Source organism: Microtus pennsylvanicus, chromosome 6, assembly GCF_037038515.1.
Source record: "Microtus pennsylvanicus isolate mMicPen1 chromosome 6, mMicPen1.hap1, whole genome shotgun sequence".
Classification (NCBI taxonomy): domain Eukaryota; kingdom Metazoa; phylum Chordata; class Mammalia; order Rodentia; family Cricetidae; genus Microtus; species Microtus pennsylvanicus.
In genome coordinates, this window is record NC_134584.1 from 38,439,681 (window position 1) to 38,454,647 (window position 14,967).

The following is a 14,967-nucleotide window of genomic DNA, read 5'->3' on the forward strand; positions in this document are numbered from 1 at the left end:
CAGTTTTATGATTCCCACCCCGTTTGCCTCTGCTGCTCGGTTAAAGAAATGACGCAGAGAAGTGGGTAATTCCTGTCTGTCATAAGGCGACTTTGGGGCATCCACGGAACCCCCTCTTCCTCTGTTGAGAGCTGGTAGTGTCAGAGCACTTGACCCCTGAAAGTTGTGTGCCCTCTAAAAGATAAGATGTTGAAGTCGCTGGATGTGACATCTTGATTAGGCGGTGCCAGGGTACCTTTGGGGGAATGGAGGCAGCAGAAACAAAAAGTCAAGGAAATGGGAAAGTGAGAAATGAAGGCAAGACTTCTAGTTACCAAATTTCCCAAAATTTTTCATGACAATCTAACTTGAAACAGGCTGCGCTCATCTCTCCTGGAGCAAACATGTACTTAGCAGGAGGGACACTCATTGTAGTAGTAGTAGCTAATGTCTGTGCCAAGCACTGTCCTTTGTGTGCATATAAATTATATAAAGTAATTCACTGTGTAGTTAATCATACAAAACAATTAATTTAGACATTTCTGTATATGTGATACACTTTGATCATATTAAACCCTTTGAATGTCCTACCTTTAATTTTTTAATTAATTTATTAATCATTCCTCCACTTAACTTCTTCTAAGTCCATCCAAAGAAAGCCACTGACTCCAATTCATGCTGCCCGTATACCCACAGGTATGGGATTATCCCCTGGACCCTAAGCAACCTACCAGGGGCCAGACCCTTAAAAACTAACTAACCCTCCTTCTGTCAGAAGTCAGGATCATCAGTAGTTCCTCAGCTACAGAAGGGGTAGGGCCTCGAGAGGCTGCCCTCCCTCCCTACTGGGATATCCACTGGCTTGGCTTGTGCTGGCAACCATAGCTGCTGAGGTCAAGTGCAGTGGTCCTACCGTGCCCAGAACACATTGTTTTGCTCCAATTCTCCCAGACCCCTGACTCTTACAATCACTCTATCCCCTCTTCCTCAGTGGTCCCTGAACCTTGGGGGACAGGGGTGTGGTGTGTTTCCCACTGTGGCTGAGCTCTCCGCAGACACTTCTTTCTTCTTTAACCATTTGTGAGTTTCTGCCTTACCCACTGTCCACTATACTTAGAAAATCTCCGTGAGGTCTGAGCAGTGCCTGAGTCTACGGGTGCTATTCTCCTTGTTTATTCCTCCTTCCAGTCTCCCTGCTCCATTCCCTTATACCCAATAGGCTTCTGTTTACTTTTCTTTCTTTGTACTCTACATTTCACGTATCAGGGAAAACACGGACTTTGTGAGACTGTGAAAGTGATGTTCTTAAACGTTTTTCTTTCTTATTTATTCCCATGATCCCCCAAAATATGATGAAGCTACTACGAATATCATGAATCACTTTTTGAATGAAGAAGCAGAATTTTAAAAGAGGTTAAATAATTGACTCTTGGCTCTTATAATTAATTGTCAGAGGTTAATGAGAATCATCTTAGTCTAATGTCAGAGCCACCCTACTGCTCATTACAACCCAATTAAGCCTCAGTGGACAATGACGCCAATGGTCTGGTTCATGACTTACGCTGTGTCCTATTCAGATTGTGTTGAACATCGCTTTCTGAGAAAATAGTGGTCAGCTGGAAGTATGGTCAATAATGTCTAATCTTTACAAAGATCTTACTATGGGCAGACACTAAGCTATGCACTTTATACAGGTTACCACATTTAGTCTTCCAAACACGAGGAACTAGGTATTATCCATACCCCATCCTAGAGATAAGAAAATAGATGCCGGGAGAGGTTAAGTATCTGGTTGAACATCACATAGTAAATAATTAAGTTAGGACTCCAGCCCTAAGATCAGTGGGCTCTGGACACTAGAATACAAACTCTAAAGTCAAATACACATAGGAGGCAGACAAGTGATCCAGGTCGCTGAAGTACTGAGCTGTGCCAGTAAAGTCATCAAATGGACTTTTTCCACCTGGAGACCATACAAACCACAAATACTTTCCACTATGCAAGACAAATGAAGACCAAAATGATACCACGTTTGGCAAATGCAATGGGCAGAGAGAAAGAGTACATTAAGGGTACCAAACCCTTAATACCACGCCAAACACAGTCCACAGAAAACAGCAGAAATAGGATTGCCAGAGTTCATCAGTGATGAAACTACCTCAAGGCCTAACATCTAACTATTTATTTGGGGGAAATTATGATCACTTGCTTCTATGACTCCACAAAACCCCTTTGTCCCAGCAATCCTGATGGGATTTTTTTTTATTTCTAACTTCTCCAACGTTTCAAGTAGGGAAGTTACCAATAACCCAAAGGTGGTTAGGAGATCACAGCATCGTTAATCAAGAAGCTGACTTTCACCTTCAGCCAGCACAGAGAAAGGAAGGTAAAGGGAAGGCTGGTGTGGATCCCTAAGGTCTGCCTGGCTGGCTAGCTCTGCACTGGCGTCTGGCACATACCTACTTCTGCTCAGCCTGTGCAACCGCTGTCAAAGAGTGAGAAAGGACAAACTCTCACGGCTCTAAAAACGCAAGTTCAAGTTACAATGAGTCAGTCCAAATCATCTCCGGGTGCTGAGGCGATAGCAAATGATCTTCCAGCAGAGAACAAAAATGATTCAAGCAGAGAGTCTGTCAGTGCGGTACATCCTGTACACTTCAAGTGTCAGTGTGATTCTTTCCTTGAACTCACGGCCCTAACCCAAGAAAATAAGTTGACATAATATGCATTGATAATTTGTGCATTATTTTCCACGTAATGACTGCTTGCAATAAAATACCAAGGCTTTATTTCTGGATAGACGAAGATCTGGTGGGAAAGATCCTGTATGCTTTCCAAACCTTCATGGTCAAGTCAATTGTATCTTATAAACTGTGCCTTCTGAATAAGCCATCCTTACCAGATAATGTTGATTTGATTTAAATTAGAACGGCAGGCTTAAAAGAAAGTGTTGCCAAGGAGAAAATGGAAACACGTATAAGAAAATTTTAGGTATATTAGAATTGATTTTCAGTTTAATTTTTTTGTGCAGAGGGGGGCATCTAAAATCTCCCTGCTTTGATACCAGCTCTAATATTCCTACTAGTACCTATTGCAAGGACTAGCACATGGCAGAACCTACTAAATACATAAACACAACCACCTGTTTCTCTCCTTTTCATTCTCTTTCTACCAAGAGAATCAAAGTGAGGGTCAGGTTCTTGAATGGACTGAGTTGACATACAGAACAAAACTGTTCCCTAGAAGGAAGGAGATCCAGACTTCAAGGAAGAAGCCACTAACCAGACTAGACTATAATCCCGTCATGTCAGCTCCCTTGTGACTACTCTGCTTTGTCCTTGTGACATCCCAGCCTTGGAGGTATATGGGACCCCCTACAGCCATAGGTCCCTGAAGAAGCACACCTGTCAAACAGCTAAGAATCGTGGTGGCCCCTGGTCAGTTGTCTAAGTCAAAGACATGGGAAACTTGTAGGTGTTCTAGAAACATCTTAACTGCTACCAAACTATATGATTCTAAGAAACCCACATAGCAGATGATTTAGACCTCCCCTCACTTCCTCAACAAGGAGCTAAGAAGACTAAACAGGGTTAGCGCTGTGAAGACGTCATGACCATTACAAGCAAGAGTCTAGTTTCTGAGGATTTGCCTTATTCTGTTTGGATGTTTATGTATGTGCCTGTATGTATCTGTAGTTGCTATGTGCAGGTGTTTATGGGTACTCAGGTGCATGGGTATTTATGGGTACTCAGGTGCATGGGTATGCAAGTGCATATTAAGGCCAGATAACACCCTTGGATGCCACACCTTAGGACCGCCCACCTTAGGTTTTGAGATGGGATCTCTCACTGGCTGGGATGGCTGGTTAGCCAGTGAGCCACAGAGGATTTTCCGTCTCCAATTCCAAATGTTGGGATTATAACCATATACCACCATACCCAGATTTTTATGTGAGTGCTGGGGTCAAGCTCAGGTCCTCGTGTATATGTGGCAAACATTTTACTAGGATCCTCAGCACACGAGTTGCTTCATTCTTCAGAAATGAACTCATGTATTGGAGCAATATTTTCCCCAATATGATAACTACAGTTATTTAAGGTTTGATTTTTTTTAAAAAAAGGTGTTTTTTTAGGACTAAACATAATTTTTACACTATTTTCAAAAAGTACATTTGCATGTAAGAGTCAAGTGAAGTGCTCCTTTTTTCTTTTCTTTTCTTTCTTTCTTTTTTTTTTTGACAGGGTTTCTCTGTCAGGTTGTCTGACAGTCCTGGCTGTCCTGGAATTTGCTCTGTAAACCAGGCTGGCCTCAAACTCACAGAGATCCACCCACCTCTGCCTCCTAAGTGATGGAATTAAAGGCATGAGCCACCATTGCCCAATGGAGTCCAACATCTTAATTAGGCTTCTTACAGGAATGCTGGCTGTCTGATTTCCTAATGAGCAGCGCTGTAAACAGCTGGAGAGCCAGCCCAGCAGCTTAGAGGAAAGAGCCCTTCAAGAACCGTAAGCATGAAGGTCTCTGAGTGAGCGTGGAGAGAGGATGGCAGTTCACCTACAGTGTCTGCTACCTTGCCACCACACCCAGATGTTTAATTCCAATGGAATCTATGGAAACAGCAGTAGAATCGGTGGTTGGGTTTTTTAATCCCAGTAAAATCTAGGAATTTAACTTTGATCACACGGGTCAGAATTCTTTCAGAGGCGCATGGTCTAGACTTGGAAGCGGATAAAGAGCTGTCACTACTCAAAAGACCTCCCTTTGTCCCCAGTTCTGCCAGGTTCCAACCTAAAGAGTCAGGGTAAGTTTCTTCAGTAACTAGCTCTCTTTTATACTGTGAGTGTTAGGCTCTTTCTTAGGAGTGAAATACCCAAGAGAACTGACTTAAGAGGAGAAAGACTAAGACTGGTCCCATTCCTGGTTTCGGCCCATGGGAACTTGACTCTGTTATTTCTGGGTCTGTGGTGAGACAGGACCTTATAACAAGGAACTGTGGGAAGACAGAGATGTTCGCTCCCTGACAGCCAGGAAGCAAAAAGCAGGTGCATCAGGCCTTTTGTATGAATAGGCAAAATTTAAAAAAAAAAAAAGATGTAAAAAAAAGATTTTTTTAAAAAACCAAAGCCCAAGATTAACTTCTAAGACCTTTGCTTAGGATGAGTTGGCAGCTTCAGACTTATGCTTTAGTCTGATGTCAAAATATCTTGGCTTCATTACCCACTGGGATGCTCACAATGAAGGACTGTGTTGTGGTTTCTAAAATGAAAAGAAAAAACAGAGAGGAGGAAGAGGAGGAAAGGAAAAGGAACATTGCTGTCTGTCAACTGCCATGGCCATTGTGAAGTTTGCAGGACTCTAATCCGTAAGTTGACGCAGCATGGCGCCCAAGGGTGTCCCAGTGTGCTGTGTCTCGGTCACCAGGCTATCTGCACCACAGCAGGCGGGGGAGCCTGTCAGAAAGAACGCAGCCAAGGATTCCAGCTTGGCGCATCTGATGAAGGACTGGGGATTGGATTGTTTTAAACAAATAAACCAATTAATTCTTAGAAACTCAGAATTTTGAGAAGCCTCCAAAGTAATGATTTTTTTCAGTCATATCTCATCCATTTTACTAGGATTAATACACAGAGATTGCTCTGGGGATTTCTAACAGAAAAAAAACTATATGTAAGGTATCCACTTAAAATTTTTAATTACAATATGCTCATGAATTTTTTTAACCCATGCCACTAACTCTGAGGTGCACGTCTTCATACTGTCATTGCTGCCATGTGCACATTAAAACCTTCAAGATGGATGTCAGTTATTCAGAACAGATTCTAAAGGTACCAGTGGGAGTTCTCATTTAAGGAATGTTCTGACTGTGTAGCCATGAGGTCATCTACTTATAAACAAACAAACAAACAAACAAACAGAGGCATTACTTCAGAAGGCTCAGATATGAATGTCAATCATCTTAGGGATGTTTGAACCATTACTGAATTGATATTTCTTCTTTTTTAAATTTTTTTAATGTGCATTGGTGTTCTGCCTGCATGCATGTCTGTATGAGGGTGTCAGATCTTGGAGCTACAGACAATGGTTGGCAGCATATGGGTGCTGGGATTTGAACCATTGCCTGGAAGAGCAGCCAGTCTTAACCACGGAGTCATCTCTCCAGCCCCCTTATGTTTCTTCTTATGAATTTACAACCTTCATGTAAATAATAAAAGCAAATCTATGTCCAAATAAGACAAAAAGTGTTTTAAACAATCATAAGTTTAAAAAATCAAGAGTATAAAAGTGTTATGCCAGAGTTTAATTGGATGAAGGTTTTCCTTCCTTGACAGACACCAGACTAATGATACACACCCTGGTGACATTCAGTGAAAAAATGGTAGTTGTTAGTTTGCTTAGCAGGAGAATACATTCCATTTTATCCATCTTTAATCTCCTTCTCGAGCACTACATTATGAAATCTAAGACCTTATTCTTGCAAGCAGCCTGAAAAACATCATCCTAACTTGATCTGACTAGAAGTATTTCGGGGTTAAGATGCATGTGCTGTAAAACTCAACTTTAATAGCCCACTCTCGGTTCCAAAGCACGCACATACATCCCAGCTTATGTTTCTAACAGTAGACGGGAGGGAGCCTGAGTCCCCGTCACCATTTCCCAGACAACATGCTGAGCCTACCTTCCTCTGTAAATATATTTAGGAAGTACTCATGAAACAAAACACCAAACAGTGCTCTCAGAAATGAAAGGAATTCAATAGTTTTCAAGGTAGCAAATCCAAATTTCAACTTCAGTGTAGTCCAGCTTAGAAGGCTGGTCTGTAGGAGACCAACTATTTCTGCCCCAGAATGCCCGGCTGAGTACCAACACTTGCTATTTTTCAATATTAATGCTTTTTTATTATTCAACGTGACAAAACTTTAGGTTATGAATATGGACAATCACCTTCCAGGTATCTTTCCCTTTCATAGACCAAAACTAAGAAGGTGTAGGGTACCTGACCCTGCTAGGGAATACCTGAAGGGAACTTGAAAGAGACGGGAGAGAAAGCCTCTGAGCGGGGCTGTTTTTTAAGGGGAGTAAGTGTGGGAGGCTCAAGGCATCAAAGCTGTCCATTTGATCCATCCGTGACTGGAAACTAACTCAGATATTTCTCCCTAAAACGCAGAATGCCGGCAGCCATTCCCATTCAACAAAAAGAGCTGAAGACACCAAGTACCAAGTGGTGCTTTCTTCCACATACGTTCCCACAGAGCAAACAGAACAGGCAGATAACAGAGACTTTCAGCAGCTGAAGAGAGGATACAGGAAGGGAGAAGAATGATTCAAGACTTAACTATGCCCACGCTCTGAGCTAGAGTGTATCCAGTTCAGAAAAAGACTGACTTCCGGAAAGGCTCAGGAGCAATGGCTTACTCAACAGACAAAGAAATCAGGGCTTTTTTCTTAAAACTTTAACATTTATCTTTAAGAAAATATAATTTACTTTTAAGTAAAATAAATCATTTACAAATAAAATCATTTACATCTGAAGTAAATATTTTCTAAAGTGCTTTAGTTTTTCTTGATCTTGCTCTACAGTAGTTACCTTTATAAATACAGTGTAAAAACGCCCAAGATTTGTTTCCATAAACAACAATTAGAACACACTGTGTGTCAATGTGTCCAAGCCTCAGCTATTTTGGAGGCCTTTATAAAGTGCTGTGGTCTGGCTGTTTTATAAACAACAACACTTTCTATCACACAGTTATGGAGGCTGGAAGCCCAGGATCAGATGGCTGGGTTTCCACGAGTCCCTCTTCTGGCTTGCCCTTTCAATGCCCTCATCTTTCAATAATGCCTTCCTTGATTTCCCCAGGTCAGATTTCATCCATCACCCAACCTTGCATGTCATGTCTGTTCTTCTTATATAGCCTCTACATGACAGGAACCTCCTGTTTTCCAATAAACAAAACCAGTTCTGTGATCAGTGCCATGGCCCTTATAATGCCTGATTCAGATCTTACATGCCTCAGAAGATCATGACACGGTATGTTGTTTAGGAAAAAAAAGCAACTTTCAGAGGGTAGCATGAAAACAGCAACCTTACAAGTGGCTGTGAGTGGGAGAGCTATTGGCACCCCAATTTTCTCCCAGCCTCACAGGGGTGTAGGGGATGGTGCATCGGGGATGCTCTCTCCCTCCATCTCTTTCCAAATAAACATGCTAAAGGCCACTGCAATAAACACTATCTGTTTATCCTTATTCTGTCTCCCCACTGCACCAAGATTGTCTCTCCTCATGAAATTAAAGGGAAGCAAAAGCAGATTTATCCACCATATAAAACACACACCTTGGAATCAGACTACTCAAGTCGGAACCCTGAGTGCACAGTCGTTGACAGTGTTGCTTGTATCTGAACCTAGATCTCCCAGAGAATAAAGGGACACAGGAGAGTATCTGCCTCCCTGAGTTGTTCTCATAGCTCAGTGCCTGGCAAGCAGTGACCACTCAAAATATATTGATGACGACGCGGACTATGGCTAGGACTCCAAGAGACTCCAGTGTTCTGGTTCCTTGTGAGCCTATGATTCTTGATGTCCTTAAAGCACCAAAGTGGATGGACATTGAGAAGAAAAGAGGAAGTAGAGAAGGTCCTTGGGACGTGACAGATACTCAGGCTGTGTCCAGACCAACAAAACCTTTACAGTGAGTTTGCCAGGGGTAGGAGAGGTGGACAGAGCTCAGTCCATCTGACAAAAAGTCAGTGTTATCTCAAACTACTATAATGGTTTCTTTCAACAGAATCAGCCTTACACACACACACACACACACATACATATATGGAAGCCTCAATATTGGTCCAGGATTTGGGGGGTTGGGGAGACTGCAGAATCCAACATGGAGCCTGAAGGCTGGGAGTGGGCTTTATTTCTAACACCCCAACAGTTTCCAAGGGACTGAAATAACAAGATCGTGGATAGGATAAGTCACACAGATTCACGGGATCAGAGAAGTCACAGATGATCAAAGGATGGATGAGCCTTCCAGCTCACTGCCCCTCAGAAACGAAAAGGCTCATTTCACGGAGCTTTCTCTAATCTGTCCCAACTAATTTTTCAAGGATTGAGTCTAGAAGAAGATTCAACAGGAGACTTAGCTGCTATAGCCGCTTGGATCTTAGACAATGGGGATCTCAGTGGGATGATAGAAAGCCTCATGTTATTATACCTTCCCCCAAACAAACTGAATGAAAGTCCAAGTCCTCTGGAGGAGGGAGGGATTAAAGGCATAGCTGAGCAATTTCCAAAGCATTCAGAAATAAATACAGATATCACTGAGCATCACAAATCAGTAACTAATCTATTCAAGGGTAGTTATGTAACTGTGTATCTCATGAGCATATCTGTGTGCCTGTTTGCTTTTTCTGTTCAATTCTCTGTTCCATGATGACGTCTGCCCATGGAAGTCCAGTGGGGTAGGTATGACGTTAGTATAAAATATGCTGGTCATAACTTTCAACATTTATCTCGCCTATCACCCCACTTTGTCATGAAGGTGAGTGATGTTTAGCGGGCTTGGCCTCATGAACAGACACACAAGATGATCAATGGGACTTGGGAGAGCAGGTTAAAAAGAAGAGAGTTATCTGTGCTTGTTCCCATTCCTTGTCTCCGGGCTTCCATCCAGTTTAATCTAGTGTGAAGGGCACTATAACCCACATAGACCGGATCTGGCAAGTCAGGGTTGGCTGAGAAGACACACTGGTTTCCCCATCGAAAGCACTGTTCAGAAGCCAAGTGGAACTAGACTCGGGATGTCACAACCTTCCAGCAACTTCCATGGTGTGAGAAGAGACTGGACACAGAGTAAGCAGATCTGCCAATACCTCAAACCCAGCCCAACCCATCAATTCAGCAATCCATTCTTGGGAGATGCTGACCTTTCTGAAGTGGTGAGAGCTGAAGACTGAGCCTGGGATGCCACAACCCACTGCAGAATTCCCATATAAGCATTTTCACTTGGGGACACTGGCTGTTATTTTAAGTCAAGAACTTAGGCTGATAAAAAGCACCTGTGAAATCCACTGAATCTAGTTCTATCAAAGCAACTAAATGGTTACCTTGAAAACACGTGAGTTTTCAATGAAATAATATGATATGGATTTGGGTGAGAACATGGTATTTACTCATTAAGTGATGGTAGCGAAATAATAACTGTTACAGACTCGTGTTAATATCTACGTTTTTCTTTCTTACATTGTTCACGTGTGGTACTCCTTCTATGTGTGTTCTGTGCTGATGCTGTCTCACAACCAAGACTCCACTCTCCATCTCTAAAATGTGTTCTAGCAGGGACTGAGCTTACTATAGAGACTCCTCTTCGCTCTGATCCTCTTGGCAAAATGTTGTCTGCCTGCTTGTTTTGTCTCTTGCTTTCCTACAGGAAGAGAAATCTTATTTAGTCATTAGAATATATGGCTTGCAACATCAATTGTTGCCAGGAGTTACTGTTGCTACTTTAAAATTGAGAATTAAGAGATTTGTCCCAGAAAAAAAATATTTTTAAATAAAATACCATTTTACTGTGTGTTCGGTTTTGACCCACAGATTTTTCCATCAATTTTCCGAGCCTTTCCTCTGAGGGAGAGGCACATAATCCCTCTCCCTAGACTCCCCTAGTTCCTGATGGCTTCTGGCACATTCACAAAACAACATCCTGGGGATCAAAGGCTTAAGATTACACAATGAAGAATGTTCTAGATGTCTGGAAATGGAAAGCCTACATTCCTCTTGGAGAGTTTTCCTTCTTCCTGAATCGTGAATTCCTAAGCCCTCCTGGAACTTAAGTCTTCTGGAACTTTGAGCCCTCTGATTTGGCTTCTACAAGTTTCTGTGGCTTTGACTTGGGCTGACTCCTTTACAGAAACTGTTAACTAGCGCTGCAATCTGCCTCCTTGGACCCTACTGACTGTATCCTCGGGACTCTCCCCTAAGACTCTGACTCCATAGGACTTTGTTCTGAACCCAAGTTAGGGGCACAAAGGTCGTGTCACTGAGAGGTCACCTTTCTTCCTAATGTAATACTGTGTTGTTATAAAGCTTTTTATAGTTTCCTTCCCCACATTGCATGTCTGTGTTCATATGTGTGTTTGCTAATGTAACCTGCAGAATTGTAGTTTCAGCCTGTCCCTGCGATGTTCAGGCTCTGCAATTTCTTTCATTTCTTTGGGGAGATGTTCAACTCATTTTAGTATAGTACTTCCTGGGTAAAGACCAAACTTAAAATAGTTTTCCAATCACCCCCTCATTAAACATGCACATGCTAAGGAGAAACCTATCTGCCTGAGCATTTCTAGTGTGGCCATTTGAAGCATCCTCCAGACAAGAGCAGTTCAAGACCTTAGGACTTACCTGCAATTTAACAATATGCAAAACCGGAACATTATTCAACACCCAGCTTTACCTATGCAACCCATGTTCTCTTCCCAAACTTCCTCATTCTGTATCAGCACACATCTCCGAGACACCTCACCTCAGAGATGCTGTCCTACATCCTCAGACACTTCTGTTGTTGATGTTGTTTTGTTTACCGAGACAGGTCTCCCTGTGTAGCTTTGGAACCTGTCTTGGAACTCGCTCTGTAGACAGGCTGGCATGGAACTCACAAAGATCTGCCTGCTTCTGACTCCTGAGTGCTGGGATTAAAGGCCTGTGCCGCCACCACCCAACCCAGAGAGTTTTTTTTTTTTAAATACCTAAGGAACACTAAATGAGAACTCACTGGAAAGCGAGCATTTCAAATGTCCTCTGATGTAGGTGGTGTCCCCTAACATTAAATCCGTGGAGAGGGGAGTAGCGAAGGGGAAGGAGAACAGTAAAGCCAGGAAAGGAGGGGTCCCCGCAGCCCAGTTCCACTGGCTGTGAAACTTGAGGTTGACTGACTCTTAGTTGTTATTTTTTTTTTCAAAATCCAGAAAACACAGAGGGAGTTAAAGACGTATACTGAACATCACTCAGTTTATCAAGCAAGGAATGAGCAGAAGTGTGTTTTGAAACATGTTCTTTCCTGTTGACACATGTTCAAAGAATGTCTGAAGGAAATACTAAATTAAAATACAGCCTGATTCAACTATTGGCATCAGATCCCTCACAATGAAATATGGCTGCTATCTTGAACACCAGGGGAAAGAAAGAGAAGGTTCCCAACATCAAAATTTTGTGGATGGAAACAATGAAAATCTTAATTTAGAATTTTTTTTATTTATTTTGATTTTAGCATTGTGAATTCCCTTTGGAGACTCTATTATGTCTCCAGTTCCTGATATTACTGGGGTAAAGAAAATATGTAGGAAATAAAGCACTTTAATATTTAAAGTTGAGAGATAATGGCTCTAAATAAACAACTATGAATATTTTTGCAATGCACAAATTGTAAGCGCTTGATTAAGTGCCTAATTTGGCATAATTGTCTCTCCATCCTTTCACTCACTTGCAGCTTTATGCAGGACAGGATGAAATGCTCTCAGGGAGGTTCATAAGGTATCAGGGTGTAGTGTATGCATTCCAACTTCACTAAGAGATCCACAGGTCTGCTCAGGCCAAGAATGTCTCCATAATTTGTCTGCATCCTGAGACTTTGCAGGAGGCTGGATTTAAAAGTAGTGTGCTTGTCTTCGTTAGTGTTTCTATTGTTGTGATGAAACATCACAACCTAAAAGCAAGTTGGGGAAAGAGGGTTTATTTGGCTTACACTTCCAGATCATACTCCATCATTGGAGGAAGTCAGCAACAGGAACCCAAGCAGGGCAGGATCCTGGAGGCAGGAGCTGATGCAGAGCCCATGGAGGGGTACTGCTTACTTGCTTGTTTTCCCTGGCTTCTCAGCCTGCTTTCTCATAGAACCCAGGACCACCAGCCCAGGAATGGCACCACCCCCTATGGGCTGGGCCCTTGAGCTGATCACTAATTGAGAAAATACCTTACAGCTGGATCTCATGGAGGCATTTCCTCATTGAAGCTCCTTCCCCTCTGATGACTCCAGCTTGTGTCAAGTTGACACACAAAAGCAGCCAGTACAGTGGTAATTCATGTCTAGAAGGAGGACATTTTAAGGCAGTCCAGCATTTGGACTAGGAAATGGACTTTGATGGCTGCTTTTAACCAGAATTACAGTTGAGAGCAGAAATGGTTGAGAAATTTGTACTCAGGGGGAGAAGAGTGTGTGTAAAGCTGGGCCAAGGGAAGTATGGCTGCTGAGGAAGATTGGGGCATGGTAAAGAAGCCAAATGCCTTACTTTCAAGGGCATCTCGGGAATAGGACACAGCTCATTCATTGTGGGCTCAAAGATACAAAGAGTAAACTCCTTGAAAAGATCCCCCACCCACGAAAAGAAAAAAAAAAGAGTAGCTTGAGGGCAGTGGTTCTTGGCCAGCTGCAGTCACCTGAGGCCATTGGAACTCTCAGATAGTTACACTATGAATGGGAGCAGCAAAATTATGAAGTAGCAACAAAAATAATTTTATGGTTGGGGGTCACCACAATGCAAAGAACTTATTAAAGGGTCGCAGTTTTAGGAAGTCTGAAAACCACTGTTCTAGGGTACCTTGCCTCACAGGGCTGGCTAGGACGAGTCTTCCCTAGGATTCATGTCCTTCTCTTCAGTTGTCCAAGTATTCTGAGGCCAGTATGTCTGTGGTCCAAGGAGTCCCAGTTTCTACTCAAGCCAGCAACAGATTGGTATTTTCCATGTGATACTGGTTTTATAGGCTCCATGTTCTAGTTAGGTGTTTTGTTGTTGTTCTTGTTCTTGTTCTTGTTAATTTGACACAAGGTAGGGTCAAATCCTAACAGGAACCTCAATTGAGGTTTAAAATAAAAAATGCCTTCATCAGATTGCATGTGGGCAAGTCTCTGAGGCATTTTCTTGATTGTTGATGATAGAGGAGAGTCCAGCCCACTGGGGGGCAGTACCACCCCTGGGCAGGTGGTCCTGTGTCATAAGAAAGCCAGCTGAGCAAGCCATGAAGGACGAGCCAGTAAGCAGTGTTCCTCCCAGGCTCTGCTTTGGTCCCTGTTCTCAGGCCCATCCCTCTAGGTTCCTTCCAAGTTCCTATCTACAACCCTCCTTCCACCCAAGTTGCTTTTGGTCATTGTGTTTTGTCATAGCGACAGTTATCTAATTAAGAGACATACTGGATGTAAGAGGTACAATGTCTGGGAACTTCCACACGGAATTCAAATAAAAGGCAACCTTGGAGGCCAGGCAATGGTGAGATCAAGATCCCTGCATTCCTATAGGCAGCGGTACCTCCTGACTTGTTTTTATTTTTGGAAAAACCAAACACATTTTCTCTTTCTGTGAGAATAAAGCGAGGAGAAATGCATGCATAAGGGGGTTCATTGTGAACTCTGCTAAATAACAAAGGAACGTGATTTGAAATTCTGGTGAGAACAGAAAGTGTGGACTCTGGATTTAAGAGAGGAGGGGAATCAAGAAGTTGTCTTTGGAAAATGGGTTCACAAAGTTCAAATTTTAAATAGATATCAAAATTGTGCTATTAATGGCATCCAGTGAGCTGTCATAGGAATGAAGATTTCATAGACTTTGCTTTTACTGCTTTCTCTTTCTCTCTCTCTCCATATTGGCTTTCCATCAGTACTTAAGATAGTTTATGTCCTTTGTATATCAGACTTTAAGTCTTGCAAAATATGAATTGTGCTTTAATCAATTCAGAAGAGCTTTCTGTATATTAAAGATATTAATAAGGGTGTATATTTTCAACTCAAATGTTTTATCAGTATTGAATCTTGACTATGGTATTTTGACTGCTTTCCTCTTAAACATTATTTTAATTTACTTAACTAAAATTACTTAAGATTTATAATGTGTTAATTTCTTCATAGGAAATTTTTGCTCCTACCAGAATTATTTGTGATAAAGAGTAAGATGGGGCTAGATGCTGCAGCACGTGTTTGTAATTCCAGATCCAGCAGGAAAAGGGAAGAGAA